The 18,929-nt window shown below is 43.1% G+C and overlaps 1 protein-coding gene and 1 non-coding gene across 2 annotated transcripts in view; both read left to right on the plus strand.

Moving 5' to 3' along the window:
- PARD3B (par-3 family cell polarity regulator beta) overlaps positions 1–18,929 on the plus strand; it is a 994,526-nt gene that overhangs the window by 695,377 nt on the left and 280,220 nt on the right. The window lies entirely within an intron of this gene.
- LOC119931073 lies at positions 9,791–9,928 on the plus strand. Its single transcript, XR_005451939.1, has one exon. It is a non-coding gene; the product is annotated as a small nucleolar RNA SNORA7 (small nucleolar RNA).

An 18,929-nucleotide genomic window follows, 5' to 3' on the forward strand; every position in this document is an offset into this window, starting at 1 on the left:
TGTTGTTGGGTAGGGACCGTCTCTATATGTGGCCAACTTGTACTTCCCAAGCGCTTAGTACAGTGCTCTGCACACAGTAAGCGCTCAATAAATACGAATGAATGAATGAATGAATGAATGTATCAGATAAGCCACTGCTTCCCCACTGATTTGATTTTTAATTACTCCTTGAAGACAGACACATGCCTGCATGCCCTGAGTCAGCCGTCTGTTAGGGAGAGTCAATTTTAACGGATATTGATTTTATTTATTTTAGTCTCCATCTCCTGAGAAAAGGGCAGACCGAGTTTTTTTAAAAAAAACTGTGGAGTAGACAGTCTTTTGTGCCTATTTGTAAGATTGTATTTGGTTTCCTGGGGCTCTGTCAGCTTGAAAGCCAGAGTACTTTGTGCCCAGTAGACTTTGTAAGAGTAAAGGTTACCAAATGCTGATGTGTGCATTTCCGTTTGTGGAAGTAATTTGAGCCTTTAGATTGGGTCAAAGAGCCTGGGTCCATTCCAAGTGAATATATATATATTTCAGTGGCGTGTGCTGGACTTTGAAGTAAGTGACACAGTAAGAACAGTCGCATCACGAACCTCAGAAAAACCCCTGAATCTAACCTTCTCCAGAGGCTTCCCACTTCTCTGTCACACCCAGAACTAGGACACCATTAGCAGCCGTCATCCTGGTAGTTGATTTAAAGACGGGGGGCGGGGGGTGGGGGGGTTGCCGGGGTCTCATCTGGCTTCGTTACTGAACTTCCCCGTGGCCTCTGCCCACTACAAGCCTAATGAGCACCAGGCTCTCCCCACTCTTTCCGGCATCAACTTTGATCCCTGCCTTGAGCCCCCCTTGCCCAGCTGCACTGTGGCTCCCCCCAACTGGCGGGAACAAATTCCCGTGACACAGACGAAGGGGTGAACCGCGTCCTGGGAAGGGATCCGCTCCAGGCCTGATCACAGGTCAGGGTCAGTCTTTGTATTTTGCCTCATCACTGACCAGGTTCTTGACTTCCCTTTTTATTGTAGGCAGGGAATATGTCTGTTCTATCGTCATAGTGTACTCTCCAAGTACTTAGTACAGTGCTCTGCACACAGTAAGTGCTCAATAAATACCTTTCAGACTGTGAGCCCACTGTTGGGTAGGGACTGTCTCTATATGTTGCCAATTTGTACTTCCCAAGCGCTTAGTACAGTGCTCTGCACATTAGTAAGCCCTCAATAAATACGATTGATGATGATGATAAATGCGACTGACTGGCTGTTCCCCTTGCTATCCCTCCCCTTCACTCCTCTGGCAACTCCATGGCAGATGTGAGGCTTCAGGAGAAGTAATGTGGCTTATTGGAAAGAGCCTGGGCTTGGGAGTCAGAGATCGTGGGTTCTAATCCCGGCTCTGCCATTTATCAGCTGTGTGACTTTGGGTAAATCACTTAACTTCTCTGGGCCTCAGTTACCTCATCTGTAAAATGAGGATTAAGATTGTGAGCCCCTTGGGACAACCTGATCACCTTGTAACCTCCTCAGAGCTTAGAACAGTGCTTTGCACATAGTAAGCGCTTAATAAATGCCATTATTTTTATTATTAACTTCTCTGTGCCTCAGTTCCCTCATCTGTAAAATGGGGATTAAGACTGTGAGCCCCACATGAAACAATCTGATTACCTTGTATCTACCCCAGCACGTAGAATAATGCTTGGTATATAGTGAGCACTTAACAAATACCATAATTATTATTATTATTTAGGATACCAGTGTCCCCCACCCCAAACAGTCTCCATTCTTTATCGGTCATATTTATTGAGTGCTTGCTGTGTGCTGAGCACTGTACTGTTTGGGAAAATACAATATAACAGAATTGGTAGATTCGTTCCCTGCCCACAGTGAGCTTACAGTCTAAGAAAAGCAACGAACAAGCCCCCCAACCCCTAAACCCCCCGGCAACCTACAATTTCTGCCAGTGCACTTAGACTAATTTAAAGTAGCATGACAAGCTGTATTTATAAGACCCCGCTTTGAGATCTCACAAGAAAATAAGACAATATTGGAAACCAAGCTTGCATAACCAGATCTAAGATTATATAGTATTCTTACACCTCTTTGGCCCCCCAAAAGTAAATGTAATGGGCCACATTTTAATGAAAGAATGCACTCATGATGGAATTGTCAAGTTTTTAAATTTCTGGTTGATCATGCAATATAGAAATTTTGGGCATGTATATATGTATATATACATAAGAGCTGTTAGGTGTAAATGTATAAAAGAAAAGGGAATTAAATCATTTTATAAGAGTAAGCATTGCTTTTTTTAAAAAAAAGTCCAAGATGGGACATTTGGAGCATTGCTAGTGCTTAGTTCAACAAATTTTTTTGTTTCAGAAAGATTTCTGAACAAGGCAGAAACAAGTATCCGTAATAAATATTTCCCCTCAGCTGAGTTATTGGTGATTCATGGAGCGGAAAGGGAGACTTGTATTTGGAATGAGCTTTTTTTTAAAAAAAAAAAGTTTAAGGCAACAGGTTGTGTTCTGTATCTACTTAAACCTGCTTACTGTCTGTGGGAATTAGCTAACCTATGGACCTAGTAGATATCAAAATATGTTTTCCAGAAAAGCCCAGCTGAAAAGACTCAAATCCATTTCCAGGGATTTCTGCCAGTAGATGTGGGTGACGATGAGAAACAGTCAATGGAGTTTTAAGTGTTTTATGCCTTCTCTTTCCTTCCATGACATACAAAATTGAGCCCCGGCATAAAATATTGAGAGAATTGTACAATTCATGTCAGAATAAAATGTCAGCATAAAGTTATTTTGATTTTCATCTTTCCATTGTATCAGCAAATATGTATGTCTTTGCTGGATCTTAAAACAGTTTAACTTCTTGTTCTTTAGGTTTCACAATGAAGTGGAGGGTTAAATCATTATCTAGCCCCTTGCCTTCATGAGGTATATTGCTGTGAGCAGAGCTCAGGTTAGGTTAGGGTTTATTGGGATTCATTCATTCATTCAATCATATTTATTGAGCACCTACTGTGTGCAGAGCACTGTACTAAGTGGGATCAGTTCTGGAACCCCAGGAACTTGTAACCCCAAGACGGGTACTGACTGGGTGTGGAGCAGGAAGAAAACCCCAGAACTCTATGGCAGGGAGGCAGGGGGAGGGTATGGGAGCATAAGGAATAATAATAATAATAATAGCAATTATGGTACCTGCAGTGTGGCTCAGTGGAAAGAGCCCGGGCTTGGGAGTCAGAGGTCATGGGTTCTCAGCCCACCTCCACCTGTCAGCTCTGTGACCTTGGGCAAGTCACTTAACTTCTCTGTGCCTCAGTTACCTCATCTGTAAAATGGGCATTAAGACTGTGAAACCCTATGTGGGACAACCTAATTACCTTGTGTCTTCCCCACTGCTTAGAACAGTGCTTGGCACATAGTAAGTGCTTAAAAAATACCATTATTATTATTATTATTATTACTTGGTAAGCATTTACTATGTGCCAAGTACTGTTTTCAGCACTGGGGTAGATACAAGTTAATCACATTGGACAAAGTCCCTGTCCCACAAGGGGCTTACACTCTTAATCCCCATTTTATGGATGAGATAACAGGCATAGGGAAGTTAAGTGACTTGCCAGAGGTCACACAGCAGTCATGTGGCAAGGCCGGGATTGAACCCAGGTCCTTCTGACTCCGAGGCCCATGCTCTATCCATTAGGCCACACTCCTTCTCTATATAGCATTCTCTTCCCCCTTTGTCCCTTTTACTCACCCATCACTTTCAGCCTCCCAAGAGATTTTGTTCAGCCAGTGGGAAAGATGATGTTTGGCCAGTATTCAGTGTTCTGGTACCCTTCTCAGCCCAAATCAGGCACTGGATATGATCTCCAGCAGGTATGGGAGGGGTGGGGGGGGCTCAAATCTCCTTGGTGGGGAGGTCCATGATGTATAAGAGGGGTGGCAGTTCCCTGCTTTAAAGTAAATGTCTCCACCACCACCTTTTCCTTCTGTGGTACTCTGTCAGCAGGGGTTCCCCTTTACTGTCCCAAGCCCACTAGACACATCCAGGAGGCAAAATGCAGATTTTGGTCAGGCCCTGTCCATACCTAAAGTGTGTTTTGGGCCTTGCTGGGTGATATTCGTGGGGATGGCAGAAACTCAGATCTGCTTTAGGGAAACAAGCCAGAGGCGGGGATGAGAGCGATCTAAAAGGATCCCAGTGAAAAGTCAAGCCCACGGAGCAAGGCATAATGATAGCCATGATGATTTGTGCTAATGAAAAAAAAATAATAATAATATTGGCATTTGTTAAGCCCTTATTACATGCCAAGTGAGCTCATTGTGGGCAAGGAGTGTGTCGGTTCACTGTTACACTGTACTCTCCCAAGTGCTTAATACAGTGTTCTGCACAAAGTAAGTGCTCAATAAATCCAATTGACTGACTGGTGTAGATTCAAGTTGCTATGGGTTGGAAACAACTTGACAGGATAAGACAAGACAATTATTAAATAGGAGGGACAAAAGTTATTGAATACAGTTGAGAAAACTGAGGACCAGAGAATAATAATAATAATAATGATGGCATTTATTAAGCACTTACTATGTGCAAAGCACTGTTCTAGTGAAGTGACTTGCCCAAGGTTATACAGCTGGCAAGTTCAGTTCAACCAAAGTTCTTGTCTCTCATTGCACTCACGGTCTTAGAGGGAGAATTCTGTTGTATTGTACTCTCCCAAGTGCTTATTACAGTGCTCTGCACATAGTAAGTGCTCAGGAACTACTATTGATTGATTGAGAACAGGTATTTACTCCCCATTTTACAGATGAGGAAACTGAAGTACAGAGTGGGGAAGTGACTTGCCCAAGGTCAGTCAGCAAGTTAGTGGCAGAGTCAGAATTAGAACCCAGGTCTCCTGACTACTGGTAATGTGCCTTTGCTACTAGTGCATGCTGATTTCAACAAAGAGCGGTCTGCAGAAATGGGGAGGTAGGTTGAAATTGTAGTAGCACACTTGTCCTTCAGTTTGTAATCAATCAGTGATGGTGATATGCCAGGCACTATACTAAGCACAGGGGAAGATACAAGATAATAGGTCAGACACGGTCCTGGTCCCACATGGGGTTCACTTTTTAAGAGTAGATGACACCGGGCATTTATAATAATAATAGCAATGATGGTATTTGTTAAGTACTTTCTATGTGCCAAGCACTGTATTAAGCGCTGGGGAAGATACAAGGTAATCAGGTTGTCCCACGTGGCACACAGTCTTAATCCCCATTTTACAGATGAGGTAACTGAGGCACAGAGAAATTAAGTGACTTGGCCAAAGTCATACAGCTGATAAGTGGGAGCCGGGATTAGAACCCACAACCGCTGACTCCCAAGCCCGTGCTCTTTCCACTAAGCCACGCTGCTTCTCTGAGCCACCCTGCTTCTCTGATCTATTTGTCAAGAGCTTGGGTCAAATCCTTTCCAACACCATTAAGACCAAGTCCTTAAACCTTCCTTCTGTCTGGTTCTGTTGCGGAAGGCACCTATATTCCCAGAATGGCTACTAAGTCTCCTTAATTTGCAATTCAGTCAGTCAGTAGCATACTGAGCACCTGCTGGGTGCAGAGCCCTCTACTAAGCACTTGGGAAAAGCGTGATAGAATTATTCATTCATTCATTCAATCGTATTTATTGAGAGCTTACTGTGTGCAGAGCACTGTACTAAGCGCTTGGGAAGTACAAGTTCTCAGTAGGGCTTTGAAGGGAAGAAGAGAGCTAGCTTGGCGGATGTGCGGAGGGAGGGCATTCCGGGCCAGGGGGAGGACGTGGGCCGGGGGTCGATGGCGGGACGGGTGAGAACGAGGCACGGTGAGGAAGCTAGTGGTGGAGGGTGCGGGCTGGGCTGGAGGAGGAAAGAAGGGAGGTGAGGTAGGAGGGGGTGAGGTGATGGACAGCCTTGAAGCCGAGGGTGAGGAGTTTTTGCCTGATGCGTAGGTTGACTGGTGATAGAATTAGAGTACTCGACCCCTGCCCTCAAGGAGCTTATGCCGAAATTGTAAGAAGCAGCTTTCCATTATAATAATAATAATGATAGCATTTGTTAAGCGCTTACTATGTGCAAAGCACTGTTCTAAGCGCTGGGGGGTTACAAGGTGATCAGTTTGTCCCACGTGGGGCTAACAGTCATTATCCCCATTTTACAGATGAGGTAACTGAGGCTCCGAGAAGTTAAGTGACTTGCCCAAGGTCACACAGCAGACATGTGGCGGAGCTGGGATTCGAACCCATGACCCCGGACTCCAAAGCCCATGCTCTTTCCACTGAGCCACGCTGCTTCACAATTTTCCATTGTTTGTTTTAAAGAAGTTTGGGAGTCTTGGGAGCGTTCATTCATTCATTCAATCATATTTATTGAGCGCTTACTGTGTGCAGAGCACTATACTAAGCGCTTGGGAAGTACAAGTTGGAAACATATAGATACTATCCCTACCCAACAATGGGCTCACAGTCTTGTTTTCCCAGGGCACTTGTAATCGTTTGTGAACTAAAATAATAATAATAATAATAGTATTTGTGAAGCGTTCACTATGTGCCAAGCACTGTTCTAACAGTGAGGTACGTACAAGGTAATCAGGTCCCAAATGCGCTCAAGTCTTAGTCCCCATTTTACAGATGAGGTAACCGAGGCACAGAGAAGTGAAGTGACCTGCCCACGGTCACACAGCAGACATGTGGCAGAACAGGAATTAGAACCCACATCCTCTGACTCCCAGGCCCATGCTCTTTCCAGTAGGCCACACTGCCAAGCGCTTAGTACAGTGCCCTGCACACATTAAGTGCTCAATAAATACGATTGAATGAATGAATGAATGCTACCCATATCAGTTTAATTCACAGACCCATGTAAATGGAAGGCTACAATTTTCTTACGATTATCATTAGGTTAAAATCATTTGATGAGAATCATGAAGGACTAGCCAATACTTTTAAATTCTAAAAACTTTTGCGAGGATCTCAAAGCCCTTTACAGGCTCTCCCTAAACCAGGAAGCTTGGATAGGAATGGCATTCGATGTACATGTAGGGTCGCTACTCGTGTTAGGCCTGATTCGTACAGTGCCAGCAGTGGTCTGCATGGAGACTGTGAGCCCGTTGTTGGGTAGGGACCGTCTCTATATGTTGCCGATTTGTACTTCCCAAGTGCTTAGTACAGTGCTCTGCACACAGTAAGCGCTCAATAAATATGATTGAATGAATGAATGGAGCCACAGAAGCATTCATTCCCTCCTCTCCGTCCCCATCCCCCCGCCTTACCTCCTTACCCTCCCCACAGCACCTGTATATATGTATATATGTTTGTATGTATTTATTACTCTATTTTATTTGTACATATTTATTCTATTAATTTTATTTTGTTAATATGTTTTGTTTTGTTCTCTGTCTCCCCTTTCTAGACTGTGAGCCCACTGTTGGGTAGGGACCGTCTCTATATGTTGCCAACTTGTACTTTCCAAGTGCTTAGTACAGTGCTCTGCACACAGTAAGCGCTCAATAAATACGATTGAATGAACGATTGAATTCATTCATTCATTCATTCGATAGTACTTATGGAGCACTTACTCCGTGCAAAGAAGCAGCATGGTCCAGTGGTTAGAGCATGGGCCTAGGACTCAGAAGGTTGTATGTTCTAGTCCTGACTCTGCCACTTGTCTGCGTGTGGCCTTGGGCAAGTCACTTCACTTCTCTTAGTACAGTGCTCTGCACACATTAAGCGCTCAATAAATACGATTGAATGAATGAGTGGGCCTCAGTTACCTCATCTGTAAAATGGGGATTGAGACTGAACCCCATGTGGCACAGGGACTGTGTACAACCTGATTCCCTTGTATCCACCCTAGCGCTTAGTACAGTGCCTGGCACATAGTAAACATTTAGCAAATACCATAATAATTATTATTATTAGGGTTGCTTAACTGGTCATCCCATTTTGCCACCGAAATTGGCATGTGCCTACTTCAATGCCAGCTTAACTGTGGGTGAGAGAGGCAGCTGCTGAGGCTCATTGCCCTTATCACAAGGCCAGTGCCCAAGAGACTCCCCCTCCACAGAGAAGCAGCGTGGCTCAGTGGAAAGAGCACAGGCTTTGGAGTCAGAGGTCATGGGTTCAAATCTCGGCTCCACCAATTGTCAGCTGTGTGACTTTGGGCAAGTCACTTAACTTCTCTGTGCCTCAGTTACCTCATCTGTAAAATGGGGATTAAGACTGTGAGCCCCCCATGGGACACCCTGATTACCTTATAACCTCCCCAGTGCTTAGAAGAGTGCTTTGCACATAGTAAGTGCTTAATAAATGCCATTATTTTTATTATTATTATACACCCAGGGTTGTTGGGGCAAGTCTACTAAGACTTTTCTGCAGCACATTTCTAATCAATCAATCAATTAGTGCTATTTTTTGAGTGCTTACTATGTGCAGAGCACTATACTAAGCGCTTGAGAGAGTACGACGCAACAAAGTTGGAAGACACGTTCCCTGCCCACCAGCATCTTAGTCTAAAGGGAAGGTCAGACATGAAAATAAATTATGGATATTCATTCATTCAGCCAGTCATATTTATTGAGCACTTCTGTGTGCAGAACACTATACTAAGCACTTGGAAAGTACAATTCAGCAACAGAGAGAGACAATCCCTGCCCACAACGGGCTCACAGTCTAGAAGGGGGGAGACAGACATCAAAACAAGTAACTGGGCATCAATAGCATCAATATAAATAAATAGAATTATAGATATATATATACACATCAAAAGTAAACAGGCATTATTATAAATAAATAGAATTATAGATATGTACATATATACACAAGTGCTATGGGGTGGGAAGGGTGGGTAAAGCGAAGGGAGTGAGTTGGGGGGAGGGGAAGCTGAGGAAAAGGGGGGCTTAGTCCGGGAAGACCTCCTGGAGGAGGTGAGCCTTCAGTAGGGCTTTGAAGGGATATGTACATAAGGGCTCATTATTATTATCACAGTTATTATCATTGTCATTATTTTTATCATCAATATTGGTTTCACCAACCCCTCAATCACTAGTCTTTACTGAGCACCTGTTGAGCTCTGTGCACTAAGTGCTGAAGTGATGACATGGAAATTATTGCAGCTCTCCTCCTTGGCTCACCAGAGTCTTATAGTCTAAAGAGTCTTGTCTCCCCCTTTTAGACTGTGAGTCCACTGTTGAGTAGGGACTGTCTCTATATGTTGCCAACTTGTACTTCCCAAGCGCTTAGTACAGTGCTCTGCACACAGTAAGCGCTCAATAAATACGATTGATTGATTGATTAAAGAGCGAGGACAGGGCTAGAAAGTACCCACCAGCCCCCCTGCTGCAGCTGCCATTGGTCCAAAAGTAGTGGAAATGCATGAGTGGGTAGCATTGGCACAGGCACCTTCCAGGAAGGAGTTAACTTTGGTCCGATGGGGTCCTGGACTTTCTCTGCGGTGGGCACACAGGGGCCTTATTCTGGCCTGGCCTGCTTCAGTGGCCAAGTTGGCAGGTCGATGAGGTGTCCTGTTCATCTCGGAACAGCCTGGAATCAGTGGGAAACTCGGAGTATTTTAGGAGTGCAGTGACCCAGCTAAAAGGCCAACGCTCTGTTGCCTGAAGTGTCTCAGGTTGCCCGGGCTTGCCAAGGGCTCAGAGCAGCCTTGAGAGGCCTGCAGGGAGGCAGGATAATCAGCCTTAATGTAGTCAGCACCTGGTTAGGGATCCAATCAGTCAGAACCCCCTCAGCCATCAGGTGTATTTATTACATGTACAGTCACTAGCCTTCTTTCAGGATTGCACCTGGAGAATTTCCAGCACTCAACCAGTCTCAGCTAAGGGAGGGAGAGTCAAGCAGAGGCATAACCATTCCATTCCTAGCTTGGGCAGTGGCTAGTGAGTGGAAGGCAATCTGCTACAGGTCAAAACTCACCTGTGATGGGCAGCGGCGGCATGGGAGAGAATCGAGGGCAGAGACTCAAATTTACTGCGCGGAAGGAGGCGATGGGAAACCACTTCTGTATTTTTACCAAGATAACTGTATACGCTACCAGAACGATTGCAGATGTTGGTGGGGCGTTTGGGGAGAAAAGTGTCCATGGAGTCGTTATGGGTTGGAGATGACTCGACAGCAAAGGACGAGAGAGTCACTAGACAGTAAACTTCTTATGGGGAGGGAACATGTCTGCTAATTCTGTTGTACTGTAATAAATAATAATAATAATAATGGCATTTATTAAGTGCTTACTATGTGCAAAGCACTGTTCTAAGTGCTGGGGAGGCTACAAGGTGATCAGGTTGTCTCACTTGGGGCTCACAGTCTTCATCTTTTTTAGACTGTGAGCCCACTGTTGGGTAGGGACTGTCTCTATATGTTGCCAACTTGTACTTCCCAAGTGCTTAGTACAGTGCTCTGCACACAGTAAGCGCTCAATAAATACAATTGATTGATTGATCCCCATTTTACAAATGAGGTAACTGAGGCCCAGAGAAGTTAAGTGACTTGCCCAAAGTCACACAGCTGACAATTGGTGGAGCCTGGATTTGAACCCATGACCTCTGACTCCCACGCCCGTGCTTGTTCTACTGAGCCATGCTGCTTCTCTACTCTCCCAAGCCCTTGGTACAGTGCTTTGCACATAGTAAGAACTCAGTAAATATGATTGAATGAGTGCCTACTGAGTGATATTCACCTTAAAAAAGCACAAAAATCGTGTGTCCCCTTGCCTACTCATACCTCTTGAGGACAGAGAATGCGCCCTTCCCAAGCTACACCACCAGTGGTTGCTCAGTAACTAGCATTGCCACTATTACTACTGCTACTTACTATCTATTGGGCACTTCATTTCAACTGGAAGATTCCATCTTTGCCTTCCGGGAATCATCATCATCAATCGTATTTATTGAGCACTTACTATGTGCAGAGCACTGTACTAAGCGCTTGGGAAGTACAAATTGGCAACATATAGAGACAGTCCCTACCCAACAGTGGGCTCGCAGTCTAAAAGGAGGAGACAGAGAGCAAAACCAAACATACTAACAAAATAAAATAAATGGAATAGATATATATACAAGTAAAATAAATAAATAAATAAATACAGTAATAAATATGTACAAACATATATACATATATACAGGTGAAGTATACACTTCTCAGGGATACCAGGCAATTACCAAGACAGTGGTAGAGAAAGATGATCACCCTAAGGCTGGATCAGTGAAAATCACACAGATCTTAAAATTACTTCAGGAAAGTAAGTAATGCTGGCACAATTCCGAGAACTGCCCCAGCCTCCCGGCAGGCTCTCCAAAACGGGACTAGGCAAGGCCCGGCTGAAACCCCACTATGGGCCCTGCAGTGTGATGAGGGGTCCCCCCAAACCGCCCCTGCCCTATGGCTCGGAGGATCCTGAACCCCTGGACTGGCAAGGCAATAAGCGGGGATGTTGTTGCTATGTGGCAGTTAGCCATGTGCTGTCCCTGATTTGACACTGCGCTCCCACTTCAGTCGGGCGAAGAGTACTTTTCCTTCTATACTGTAGGCTCACTTTAGGCAGGGAGTGGCTCTGCTTATTGTTATATTGTACTCTCCCAAGCACTTTGTACAGTGCTCTGCCCACATTAAGTACTCAATAAACACGATTGCGTTGAAGGAATCCCTCAGGGGCACACGGAGAATGGAGTGCAGCATGACACCATTATCTGTGGAAAATGAGTCAGGGACCTGACTTTCTCCTCTTGGCATAAGCCCCTTTGGTGTTCAGCATCTGGGGCTTTAAGCACTGCTTTGCACGGGGGAGACAATCTTGATCTCACTGTATACAAGGATAAGGGAAGTAGAGAACTTGGAGAGGATTCAGGGGACGCAATGGAGATGATTAAAGGTCTAGAGCACAGACGCTCTGCTGAAAGTTTCCAGGAACTGAGGTTATTTATCCTGAAGAAGAGAAGGCTGAGTGGAAACTTAATAGTAGTCTTAGGGTATATAATGCTGAATATTACGAACAGCTGTTTCCCATCTCCTCCAAGAGGAAATTAGCTGAAAATGCATTGGAGGGATTTGTTTTTTTACATATAAAAAAAATTTTCCCAACAGAGAGAGTTGTTAAAAGTTGGAAAGAGTTACTGAGAGTGGTTATGGAATCTCTTTTCCTTGAGGTACTTAACGGAATAGCTTTGCATCTGTCTGGGACAGTTGAAAGTAGACTGCCAGAGAGCAGGGCAGTAGTCTAGACGCTTTCACAGGCCACTTTCCAGCCCTGTGGCACTGAGTGCTCGGTGGGAAATCTGAGAGAAATAGTGTGTTGAAATCCACTTGACCTTGCAGGTATTGAGAGATCACAATTACTGAGTGAGTGTTCTTTCCTTATAAATGCAAAGTGGCTGTTCTTGAAAGTCTAGTATCACCACTCCGGACCTACTCTAGCTAATATTTCTAAAATGCCTGTCTGTTCCTGTAATATCATAGCCCTTGGATGGAACAAATACCCATTATTAATGCTTTTGCCCTCCGAGAGGAGATGTACCTGCTTTGTAACTATATATTATGTGCCAATTCTCAACTCAGAGCAATTTAAAGCAAAATTCCTAAAATCCTCTGAGTGAAGAGAGCTCACTTAAATGCTTCAGCATCTGTCTTCAATCTGCAAAAAGGAATTAATTAGAAATTACTTTTGGCCTTTCACTTCTAGCTCATAGTAGAGCTAGAAATGCTGGAAAATGGTTCTAATCTGTAAATTCAATAATAATAATTTAAATAATTTTATTTAAGTGCTTACTCTGTTTCAAGTGCTGTGTTCAGTGTTGGGGTATATAAAACATAATTAGCTTGGACACAGTCCCTGTCCACCCGGGGCTCACAGTCTGAGAGGTCACCAGCAGGCAAGTGGCAGAGGTAGAATTAGAACTCAGGTCCTCTGACTCCCAAGTCTGCATTCTTTCCACTAGGCCAAGCTGCTTCTCAAGGTGGAAATAGAGGGTGCCCTTAATTTTCAAGACATTCTGCCACATAGTTTAAGAAGCCAAATGTCAGAGTCGGTATTTGGGGATTTTTCTGAGTTTCTGTCTGAGACTGCTCACTCCAAGGTCACCAGTAACCTCCTTCTCACCAAGTCCAATGGCTCTTCTCTATCCTAATCCACTCCCTTTTCCTGAAAACGGTAGCTAAAACATAATAGCATAATAAAACATAGAGAAACAGCGTGGCTCAGTGGAAAGAGCATGGACTTTGGAGTCAGAGATCATGGGTTCAAATCCTGGCTCTGCCACTTGTCAGCTGTGTGACTTTGGGCAAGTCACTTAACTTCTCTGGGCCTCAGTTACCTCATCTGTAAAATGGGGATGAAGACTGTGAGCCCCCTGTGGGACAAACTGATCACCTACCTTGTATACCCCCAGTGCTTAGAACAGTGCCTTGCACATAGTAAGCGCTTAATAAATGCCATTGTTATTATTATTATTATTATTAATAGCTCTTCCACCTCCATAGGCTTTCTGAGATCACAGTTTCTCCAGGTCTTCCCCAAATTATCCAAAATCTTCCCACTATTTTGCCCCAACTATCACCTATTCCCTTCCCGCTTCGTGGCCACCTGAGCCTACCACAGCTCAACTAACTCTGTGCAGGGATTATAATAATAATAATGATGGTATTTGTTAAGTGCTTACTATGTGCCAAGCACTGTTCTAAGCACTGGGAAAGATACAAGGTAGTCAGGTTGTCCCAGGAGGGGTTCACAGTCTTAATCCCATTTTCCACATGAGGTAACTGAGGCCCAGAGAAGTGAAGTGACTTGCCCAAGGTCACACAGCAGACAAGGGGCAGACACAGGACTAGAACCCATGACCTTCTGACTCCTAGGCTCAGGCTCTATCCATTATGCCATGCTGCTTCCCCTATTGAGGGATTGTCTCTATTTGTTGCTGAATTGTACTTCCCAAGTACTGTGTGCTCTGCACACAGTAAGCGCTCAATAAATTGCTGATTTGTACTTCCCAAGCGCTTAGTACAGTGCTCTGCACATAGTGCTCAATAAATATGATTGAATGAATGAATGAATATGATTGAATGAATGAACTAACTGAAACATTCATCACATATACTCTGTTACTCTGCCTATCTGTAATTTATTCACTAGGTCAATCATATTTGAGTGTTTACTGTGTGCAGAACACTGTTCTAAGCACTTGGAAAGTACAATACAGCGATAAAAAAGGACAATCCCTGCCTGCAACGGAATTTATATAAATATCTGTCATCCCCATTAGATCCATAACTCCTTGGATTTAACTTCTCTGTGCCTCAGTTACCTCGTCACCTGTATATATATATATATATATATATATGTTTGTACATATTTATTACTCTATTTATTTATTTATTTATTTTACCTGTACATATCTATTCTATTTATTTTATTTTGTTAGTATGTTTGGTTTTGTTCTCTGTCTCCCCCTTTTACACTGTGAGCCCACTGTTGGGTAGGGACTGTCTCTATATGTTGCCAACTTGTACTTCCCAAGCGCTTAGTACAGTGCTCTGCACACAGTAAGCGCTCAATAAATACGACTGATTGATTGATTGATCTGTAAAATGGGGATTAAGACTGTGAGCCCCACAGCAAAACCTGCTTACCTTGTATTTACCTCAGTGTTTAGAACAGTGCTTGGCACATAAGAAGTGCTTAACAAATACCATCATCATTATTATTATTATTGGAACAAGGGTCATGTCTTTAACTATTTTGTACTCTCCCGAGCACTTAGTATAGTGTTCTGCACAAATTAGGGACTTAATAAATACTATTAATAGTGATAACTATGAGCACAGTTTAAAACAGTGTATTTCTCTCTTCACACCTTCCAAGAGAGGGTGATAATTATGCAGATTGTGTTTAGGATGTTGAGAATCTACTCCCCATTTCCCTTGACTTTAGGAGGGCAATGGGAAGGCAGTGGAATGAAAGGTTCCCTTTGAAAAAGAGATGGACATTATTTGACAGTTGGGAAGTGTAATGACCTAGGTTGGGCTAACTCTTGTAGAAAGCTTCAAGAAATATTGAAGAAAGAGAAAATCCAGGCAGAGGTATGATTTTGTCAACTTTTGCTAGGGAGGTGGCAAAGGAACAACAATTCTTCCTGGGCCTTGATCATCTCTCCTGCTAGATTGTCAACTCCTTGAGTGCAGGGATTGTGTCCACCTATTATATTGTGGTCTCCCAAGCACTTAGTATAATACTCTGCCCAAAATAAGCACTCAATAAATAATAATAATAATAATGGCATTTGTTAAGCGCTTACTATGTGCAAAGCACTGTTCTAAGCGCTGGGGGAGATACAATGTGATCAAGTTGTCCCACGTGGGGCTCACAGTCTTAATCCCCATTTTTACAGATGAGGTAACTGAGGCTCAGAGAAGTGAAGTGACTTGCCCAAGGTCACACAGCAGACTTGTGGTGGAGCCGGGATTTGAACCCATGACCTCTGACTCCAAAGCCCGCGCTTTTTCCACTGAGCCACACTGCTTCTCCTGAATCGAACAATAAATGCCATTGTTCGATTCACAATCAGAGCAGAGCAGATGGAGAAGCAGCATGGCTTAGTGCATAGAGCATGGGCTTGGGAGTTAGAAGGACCTGTGTTCTAATCCTGGTTCCGTTACTTATCTGCTGTGTGACCTTAGGCAAGTCACTTAATGTCTCTGTGCCTCCGTTACCTTTTCTGTAAAGTGGGAATTATGATTGTATGTGGGACATGAACTGTATCCAACCTGATTATGTTCTATGTACCACAGCGCCTAGAACAGTTCCTGGCACATAGTTCGCATTTAACAAATACCATTAAAAAGAATCACCGAAGACCTTTTTGAGTGTTGTTTTGGAGGATTGAAAAAGAGCAAAGTTAAACTGAAAGGAGGTTGGGGAGAAGGAGGGAATTAAAAGAGAGAATTTGATAAGTAGCAGGATTAGATGGCCCAGTGGAGAAGCTTAGATGTGGATGGGAAAATACTGGAAGGGCAGAAGCTAGAGATGAGTATGTGAAGGGAATGTAGGTGGTGTGGACTTGAGGAAGAAGCTAGACCTATTCATAGTCAGGAGCAAAGGGATGGGGGAGGAAAATGATCAAACAAAGGATTGCTTTGGAGAGTAAGTGAAAGAGTGAAAATTAAAGAAAGACTAAAGAGTTCATTTTTAGAGATATGGTGGAAGAAGAAGAGAACAGAAGAAAAGGTTTTTTAAACCACATTGAACAGTCCCTAGATTTTATTAAAAGGAGCTACAGACGCGAGTTAGCTGAGACTGTCAGTGGTTCCTTTTAAAGCTTCAATCTGTAAACCATGTAAAAATTCCTGGAAAATCTATATATTGCTCTGGAAAGGAATTATAGCAGGCTAAGTACTGATTCCTTCAGACTTTGATTGAAAAATTATAGTGAGTTTGAAGCATGTGGGCTTCGGTCTCTTTCTCCGAAAAGTCCCTAATTTTGCAAGTTCATTCCGGAGTCACTGAACCTCCTCATGCTTCATTTCACAGCTCTCCTACCGCCAAAAATATTTGAAGCAATCAAATACACAGTTTTAATTTATAGCCCTTATTTTGACAGGTAGACAGATTTCTCCTTACAGAGTTTTATGTGATTGGCCTCCAGTAGAACTGAACATTAGAAAAACGATGGGTAAAAAGAAATTACACAATTTTAGAAACTAATAACACTTTTAACTATATTTTTAACTATAGTTTAGGAGCTGTGTAATTAAATTTCACAATCTTAAAAAACAAAGGATAGATGTGTGATTTCATTCATGAATGTATGCTTGTATTAATCCAGATAATGTTATGGATCAGATCATTTTAAGCAAGCAAGCCAAAAGTCAGACTTTGACAGGTTAAAAAAACACAAAGAATGTATATTAAGATTCACCTGCACATGGTCCAAATTAAAATTTTGCAAATGCTACTTTGCATTCTTCAGCTTTCAAGAATAAATCGTGCCTTAATTCTCCCCTGGCCATATAAAAGGCAAGGCTTGCTGTTTTCCTAAATACAAGAGTTGCTTCTCTACATTTCCTAATAATGATTTAAACAGATCTTGCAGTGATACCTCAGTATTGGGCTTTATTATTTTTTTAAATATTTATGAAAAGACCCTTGCTGAACAACTTTATAATGTCCAAAAACAGCAAATCAGACTAAACTTGTCAAAATACAAAGAGATGTTTAATTTTAACCATGCTTCCTCCCAGCCTTTAATTTCCACAATTAGATCAGACACAATGGATCTCCCGTTCATTAGTGTGCAAATTAAATAGAGTGAACTGGAGACATTGACTAAAATCAGCTCTCACTTAGGTCAAGAGGTTTGAATTATCTAGATACCTTCAAAGCTTTGGAAGTACAGATTAAAGAAGCCACTAAATGTTTATTGGTTATTAGATTTCTGTCCCCTTAAGCCTCTGACCTTTTTGTGCCTTTCATCTTTATCCTATGCTTTTCCTTCAGCCTTTCAATTTAACCAGCTCCTTTTCACTTCCTTCTCATCCTCCTCTGCCTTTAACTCTGAGCTTCATTCCCTCATGCCCTCTGTGCTTCCTACTTGACTCTCCTTGACCTTGACTTGGATGGTTTTCATTCTCCATCTCCTCAGCTTGGGAAAAGTTAACCCCTCCCTGCTCCAAATTTCCCTATGCTAATCCTCCCAAAAGGATATGTATCCTGGAGATCCCGGAACCCAGGTGTGTGTCTGGGCTGGAGCAAATATAGACGTCACGAAGAGTCTTGAACAGTGGAAATTCCTGTCTTAGCACAATGACCGTGAGGGATGTACTGTAACTGAGATTCATTTTCATTTGCCTCTAGTTTGTGATGTTGCTTTCAAGAGAGACCGGGGAACCTGCTGGAGGCCTTCAGAGGGTGATCTAGACAGCAAGAACAGGTTTAGTGTCTAGAGAGTGAAGGTTTAGGACAAGAAACAGTGTGGCCTAATGGGAGTCAGGAGACTTGGGCTTTTACCTGCAATTTACTTGCTTTGTGATCTTGGGAAAGTCACTTAACTTCTCTGTGCCTCTGTTTCTCATCTGTACAACTCATCTGTGTAACTCAGGATAATTTTTGTGCACTTATTGTGTTCACAACACTGTATTTATTGTTTGGGGAAATTCAGTACAGTAGAATTGGCAGACACAATCTCTGCCCCCAAGGAGCTTACAGTTTAGAGGGGAGATGCAGCATGACATTCCTTCATTCATTCAATTGTATTTATGGAGCGCTTACTGTGTGCAGAGCACTGTACTAAGTGCTTGGGAAGTACAAGTTGGCAACATATAGAGACGGTCCTGACCCAACAATGGGCTCACAGTCTGGAAGGGGGAGACAGACAACGAAACAAAACATGTGGACAGGTGTCAAGTCATCAGAATAAATAGAAGTAAGGCTAGATGCACATCATTAACAAAATAAATATAATAGTAAATATGTACAAGTAAAATAAATAGAGTAATAAATCTGTACAAACATATATACAGGTTCTGTGGGGAGGGGAAGGAGGTAGGGATTATGGATAGAGTACGAGCCTGGGTGTAAGAAGGACCTGGGTTCTAATTCTCATGCCTCCACTTATAATAATTATGGTATTTGTTAAGTGCTTGCTATGTGCCAACTACTGTTCTAAGCCCTGGGGTAGAATCAAGGTAATCAGGTTGTCCCACGTGGGGTTCACAGGTAACTGAGGCACAGAGAAGTTAAGTGGCTTGCCCAAGGTCACACAGCAGACAAGTGCTAGGGCCGGAATTAGAACCCACTTCCTCTGACTCCCAAGCCCGTGCTCTGCCCACTAAGCCTTGCTGCTTCGCTCTTATCTGCTGTGTGTCCTTGGGCAAGTTCCTTAACTTCTCTGGGCTTCCATTACCTCATCTGTAAAATGGGGATTA

The sequence above is a fragment of the Tachyglossus aculeatus genome, chromosome 7 (genome assembly GCF_015852505.1).
Source record: "Tachyglossus aculeatus isolate mTacAcu1 chromosome 7, mTacAcu1.pri, whole genome shotgun sequence".
Taxonomy (NCBI): domain Eukaryota; kingdom Metazoa; phylum Chordata; class Mammalia; order Monotremata; family Tachyglossidae; genus Tachyglossus; species Tachyglossus aculeatus.